The sequence below is a fragment of the Etheostoma cragini genome, chromosome 7 (assembly GCF_013103735.1).
Source record: "Etheostoma cragini isolate CJK2018 chromosome 7, CSU_Ecrag_1.0, whole genome shotgun sequence".
NCBI classification, from domain to species: domain Eukaryota; kingdom Metazoa; phylum Chordata; class Actinopteri; order Perciformes; family Percidae; genus Etheostoma; species Etheostoma cragini.
Window position 1 is genome coordinate 5,872,949 of NC_048413.1, and position 7,281 is coordinate 5,880,229.

A 7,281-nucleotide genomic window follows, 5' to 3' on the forward strand; every position below is an offset into this window, starting at 1 on the left:
AGCAGGGAGACAGGGAAGAGATCTCCAAAGTTGTCGCGCGCAGAGAAGCAAGGGACTTTGAGAGTGATTGGTGGCCATGCTAGGGACTGCCTCTGAATTTCTTTTTGAAGATGAACCATTCAGACAGAATGGTAAATGCACTTGGCAAACAGTCTGAATCTTCAATGGATGGATGCATGGATGCATGGATGGATGGATGGATAGATCCCCCCCAAGGAATAGCTACTTTAATAACCTTTGTTTAGGCTCACTGGAAAGAAAAACATTTGATCCTGTGTGAGGCCGCGGTGTCATGTTGGAGCCTCAGCTGCTTTCATCACACGACTCTCTGCAGATTAGCAAACTGAGAGAGGATGACAAGCTCACTCTCTGCAGAACTGTAACTTTAGGGGTGATCCAGCGGCTTGAAATTAATAATATTATCTGTCACTTGAGAAAGAAGAGCTGGACCAGAGATGGACACGAAGAGGTCAGCAGTCGCACACTGTCGTCTAGAAACTACAGTATATGCTATAAATGCATAATGCTCATCAAAGGGACAGCCCCTCCATGTGTGTGTATGTGTGTGTGTGTGTGTGTGTAAGCTAAATCTTTTAGCTTTCAACTATGTCCAAGACACCCAGTTCAAAAGAGAACCTTGATTGAACAGAACAAAGTCATTTCCGCTCCTGTGCCCCGCGGCCTCCCGATAGCACTTCTAGTCGGAGACGGCAGACAAATTACATCTCACCCTTATGCAGAATGCAAGAACCACTGTCATTCCCCCTTCGCTGCCAGCCGGTGATTACTCGCAGAGAAGAACGAGGGGTGGAAATCAATACAAAGAAAAAGAGACTGATGGGATATGGGAGTACACCGTCCGGATCTTAAGAGATCCAAGTTACTGCCTGGCCAAATCAAACAGAGACAGGTGTTAAGAGGTTGTACAAGCTATTGTTTGATGTATTGTCTTTGAGCATCGGGGCAGGAAGAGAACAATCTCCATGCAAGTCATAATACTCCTTGTGAGACCTGAGCAACAAATACCGTACACGTATTTTAAAAGAACACATATGGCAAATAGACAAAACAACAAATTAGTTAAAAACTCATGAAACATAACCAAATACAAAAAGGCTGCCATTTGCACAGAACTACTTAAAAACCAATTGGACAACATGGCGGTCCAATTGTTAGCACTTCTTGCCTCACAACAAGAAGGTCCAGGGTTCAAATCCAGGTCGTTCTGGGCTTTTCTGTGTGGCGTTTGCATGTTATTCCCGTATTTGAGTGGGTTTCCTCCCACCCGCACCATCAGAAACATATACTAATCATTGCCCTTGATCAAGGCACTGGCGCGGAGTTGGGGGAAGTTGGGAGCAGTGGGCAGTCAATCCGGGGACCAACTCCAGATCTAAGCCAGTGCCTTGATCAAGGACAGTGGTTTAGATCTGGAGTTGGTCCCTGGATGCTGTGATTGGTTGCCAACTGTCCCTTTGAGGCATGGCTTAAATGCAGAGAATGAATTTTACTACATGTGTGTGACAATAAAGTACCTTTACTGAATAATAAAACAAAATAAGTTGAGAGTGAAATGTGAATTGGTGCCATGGCTTGTGGCTTATGGATTTACTGAAGTCAAAAAGTGGAAAATAAGATAACAATATGATAATATATAATTGCATGATTCCCAGTTCAAATAGACATACAAGATACACAAATTAACGACATAATCCGCTCACATAGCCTGTAGCCGAAGTCGTTTTTTGTATTTCAGCTTTTAGTGGCCTCTGTAAACTTATTTTTCTTTATTTAATTGTGTTTTCTGTATTATTAGTATATTAGTATTGATATGATATTTTATTTACATTTACTAAGTGGCCTATTCCACAGGAAGTACATGACACCAATACAAAAGTAATGTCATCCATTCCATTGATGACAAATCCCGCTTTTGCAACACACAGTATTGAAATGCTTTTCCTTTAGAAGTAGTGGGAACATCATTAGGTTATATAACAAATGATTTCATTATTTATTGATGAATTATTTGACTTTGTTGTTGTGCTCTGGCGTCGGTTTCATTTAGCTGCATTCCCTACTTCCATCAGGACGCTTAATCAACAAATAATTAATTCAGTAACTTTCCAGCCACATGCAGCATGAGCAGATTCACTACAACAGATACTTCTTTATCCATTTGCATTTCAGCTCCCCATAGAATAATAAATATTCAGCCTGAGGGCCAACTGTCGCCTGTCCTCACAAGTTCAAACGTCCTTGCAAACCGCAGCTACAGAAGTCTAATTCAGAGGTCTAATTTAAGAATCAATTTCGGGCTTTTGTATGCAATTTTAAATGCACCATTACATACTGTATATGTGAAATTTGATCAGTTAAATTGTAGTGTGATGAGGCTCAATTCTAATGACATAACACTGAATGTAAATATAACGTATTACACTTTCTAAAACACAAGCCTTATTTGCCAAATTAAAGTTCACAGTAATGAGATTTATAGTCTATTAGAGGCCATGTGTGAAGACAAAACAGAACAACATGAAAACAAGTGCATATGTAGCAGCAGGAGCTATGCAACAGGAGGGCTTATGGCTTCATGAGCAAAGGGCACTAATTAGGATTAATGAATCTTCCCCCCAACAAGGCCACATGCCTGCACTTTAACCGCCATCTGTGTCAGCTTTCAATATGTTCACTACATTCAGTCTTCCAGTAGGTAGACAAGTGGCTAGGTAAGGACTACTAGCCAGTCAGAAGCAGAGTATGAGGGCTTGCCGTGACAGTACCTGGGTAAGACTTCGGGATTTTTCCCTTTGTAAACCTATGCCATGCAAAAAAAAGACATATAATGCAATAAAGACAAGGGGAAAGCCAAGAACCAGAATATGAGCGCTTAATGGAATATTTGATTATTTTGTAAATGTATTAATTAGCTTTCTTGCAGTGTTAGATTTAAAGATCAGTAACAATGTCTGTTTGCCGAATATAAAGCTATGGCGAGCAGCCAATTAGCTTAGCCTAATGCCTTTAAGCAGGGAAACAGCTAGCTTGGCTCTGTCTAAAAAAAGTAAACCTCTAAATCTCACTAAATAGGATGTTATATGTTGTTTGTTTAATCCGTACAAAAACAGAAAAGCAAAAATAAGTGTTAAAAAGCTACGTTAACTTGGGCTTGTAGAACAAAGGAACATAGCTAAAGGCTAACCTAGCTCGTAACCTTAATAGTACTGGTCTCCTCTCCCTGCGGGACAGATTTAACACGAGAATGAGCTTGCCTGGATCCGGATCCGGCCTGCTTGCTTTTTTGACGACGTTGCCGGGAGCGACCTCCGCTCCAGGTCTGCTTTCCAGTGTCTTTCACTGGCGTTGGGACTCCTTGAGCTCACCTCCGTGTTGTAGTTTAGTTTTTAAAAGGCACATTGACGAAAAAAACAACAATACTTCAAAAAAACGTCTTTTCAATAACAATCAAAAAGTTTGTCTTCAGTGTGTGTGTCCGCTTGAGACTACCCACCTCTGCTTTCCAAATCGAAACTACACACACCTGCAACGGCTGTGTTAAATCAGATCAACAACACCACAGCCCCCTCATGTGATGTTTCAGTCTGACCCTGTCTATCAACTTACCACGGCCACTTATAATCATACAATAACTTTAACCATTAGATGCGGACAATATTCCATCCACACAAGCTCAATATGACTACGGGTACGATGTGGTCTTGGTTTTATCTGCTGTGGATGCTGTAATTTGTGCCAAGGAAAAGTAGTGGAAAAGTGTGGCCCCCTTGGGAATTATCTGTGAATCCATCATATCCTTTCATCATACTCTGTGGTAGCTGTGAAGTTAATGTGTTCACTATAAGGTCTTTCTTCACATGTGAAAGCCCTGAGAGAGAAGTAGCATCTGCTGCTACAAACAAACGGCCTGTAAACCTATGAATCATACAGAGAGTCCACTGACAACTTCATTTATCCAAGCCCCAAGCAATCCAGCTCACGCTGGTATCAGTCTTTTTAATTTGAAGAGCTGTCCTGATAGGCCAGAGCTACAGTAGTCTTTTAAAATGCCGCACACGGTATATGAACTTGGTGAAATATTGCTGGTTCAACTTAAAGTCCACAGTGAATAAGCTCAAAAGTCTTGATACTTTCTTAATCTGCTGTGGTATAAATGTAATGAAACCATAGACTGTACTGAACAAAAGGGTATGGATCAAATGTAAATTAAATGCTTACTGTTTCAGAATGTAATGTCTTTAGTGTGATAGGCAGTGATTCCATTTGCTGGACATTTACACCTGGACATTTACACTGATTTCTATTCATGGACAAAAGGTCTGTCGTGTCAGCTCAAAATGAGCTTGACTTTATGGTCCAAAACTCCCAGATCGATGCGTTTCATTTCATCAAATGGATGTTTTCTGGCAGTTACAGTTCATGTCCTCAAGACTGAAAGAAGACAGCTGGATTTGCACTCAATGACCAGTCAAAGTAACCTCCTCTCTCGCCATTCTTTGGAAAGTTCTTTCTGTATGCGGGACCTTCCTCGTTTTTACGGACAAATCCATAGAAATATTACCCTCAGAAAGATAAAGCCAGTCTCGTCTGGCCCTATTCCCATTCTCCATTATAATTAACCTTTATTGTTTGGGTCAGAGAGACTATACATCAACACTGCAACCTTAATTCCATTATGAAGGCACATCGTAAAACTGCTTCTCTCTTTTTAACTTAGTTACAAATTTACACTGTGGTTTCTGGCATGTTTGCGTCATTGTTAGGATGACATGACAAATGTGTCACCTTCTTCTAGCACATAATGCAATTGCATACACTCACTTAACCCTTGTGTTGTCCTTTGGGTCACAGGGACCCGTTCACTGTATTTGACTTTTGTATTGGCCTGGCGTTGAGCTGCGGGTCCCCGGTGACCCTGGCGTTCAATGGGATGTGATTTCACGTGAACTGTCGAGGGCCTCGGCATGAGGGCGCCCAAAGACCCATCCTACACTTAAATGCGTATCACACTAGCCATCATCTCGTACTTCAGGTCCTAGAAACCTATCCTGCACTCAAGTGCCTATCCAACTAGCCATCATCTCATCCTCCGGGGTACCAGAGACACATCCTGCACTCAAGTGCGTATCCACCCATCCATCATCTTGTGATTTGATTCCCTGAGAACCATCCTGTATCCACTAGTTTTTGTCTGCTACCGTGGACTCTTGCACTCGAGCAAGTATCCAACTAGCCATCATCCCGTCATTTGGGTCCCGGATATACATCCTGTCCTCAAGCGTGTATCCAACTAGCCATCATCTCATTGTTTGTTTCCCCGAGACCCATCCTGTATCCAGTTGAATTTTTCTGCAACCGTGGCCACGGCCTCACGTGTTCCACAGACCCATCTTGCACTTGAGCGCGTATCCAACTAGCCATCATCTTGTCATTTGTTTCCCCAAGATCCATCCTGTATCCAATTGTAACGCGTATCCCCACTGCGCTAATCATCATCTCGTCGTTCAGGTCCCCACTGCCCTCATCATCATCCTGTCTTTTGCGCCCCAGAGACCTGTATTTAATTGTGTTTTGTCTCTACCGTCTCATCGTCCTTTGGGGTCTCTGGGACCCGTGCTGTATTTGATCATATTGTTGCCACCCTCATCCCATCCTCCGGATGGTTCAATGGTCCTCGAAAACGTATCATCCCCGTCGCCCTCCTCGTCACGCCACCGAAGAAGACAAAGTTGAACAAGACCAAGAACACCAAGGACAAGAAGACCAAGGACATGTAGGCCAAGAAGACCAAGAAGAGCGAGAAGAGCACACAACAGACGCTGCTACTACTCTGCTTCTACAGATCCCGGGACACACAGATTTTGCCGCAAAACGCGTCCACAACATAGTCTCGCCATTCGGCCTGTTTGTCTCTCGGCAAATTGAAGACAGCTCTCAAACCTTGAGGGTTGAAAGAAATGTGGCAATGCCGAGTGGAAAGCGATGGACGTCGTTGACCTGCGCCCCTTCATTGAACTGCTGATCCTCGCGAGCGTGTACAGGTCCCGCAACGAGGCCTTGGAGAGCCTGTGGCATGAGGAGAGCGTCAGGGCTGTTTTCAGTGTCACAACTACTGACATATGACAACCGCAAGTCAAGAGCCACCTGACAAGCCTTGGACGAAATGACAGCCATACAAAAGGTGTGGGACGCTCAGGCATGGGGGCTACCTACCAGATAGTCTCTAACTGGCGTTGCTGGTTGTAATTGCTTCACTGTCAGCAATAGCTAATACGAACAAAAAACAACCTTTTCTGTACTTTATCCATCCCATATAATAATAATTTTCTTAACAGTGTTGCTGCATCTAACTTGTCTTCAGTGATATAGCAAACAGAACAAGAACAAATAGATCAGAAAGTTTGTGAGGTAGCTTTTTCTTTCCTTCACTGGAAGCCTAATATCTGTTTAATAGTTGTTGGATTTATGTTGTGTCTCTATGGTTCAACTGCTATAGATTGAAACACAAGTTATGGGCTTCTGCACAGAGAGAATGTGCAGTGTGTTTGCTCGTGTACTTGTGCATGTGTAAGTGTCTTAGGTGGGTGAGGTAAATTGGGAGCCATATCTCTTCCCCCACCCTCCACAATAATGTGCCACTTGGGCTCCCTCACTCAGATTGCTCATTTTCCAGCTGCTGCGTTTTAATAGGAAGTCTGTCCTGTGAAACCGGACAATTGGTGGAAATCCACAGAGGGTCATAAAGTACTCTTTTATTGACACACTGTTCTTAAACCATATACCTCATATGAAGTTAATACCAAATAACATTGTTTAAGTGTTTCAATGCACATCAGACAATGTTTCGTCAAAATCAAACCTGGAAAAGATAAGAAAAAGACTAAATCAGCCCTGTATTAAAACAAAGGGGCTTAGTTTGTGGGGATGTTTTGCTTTAGGTACAGGTAACATGGTGAAATAAGGATCCAGGGTACCCAGTTTAGGCTTATCAGAAACCAGAACACTGCACACCCAGTCAATTACACTCTGGGACAGGATTAAACAACTCTGGGAAGCAGTGGTGGGCTGCTGTCTCCGTCCACCAGTGACTTGTAGTGTTATTTTGTAAATTTTAAGGAGTGTTTGCCTCTTAAAAACTGAATCAATGTTGTTACTTTACTATTATATGGTACATTTGGTAAAAGTCATAATGTCCTACTGCCTGCCCTTCCAGTGGAGAAAATGTGATGCTGTGCCATAAAGACTGCCCTACATGCTAGA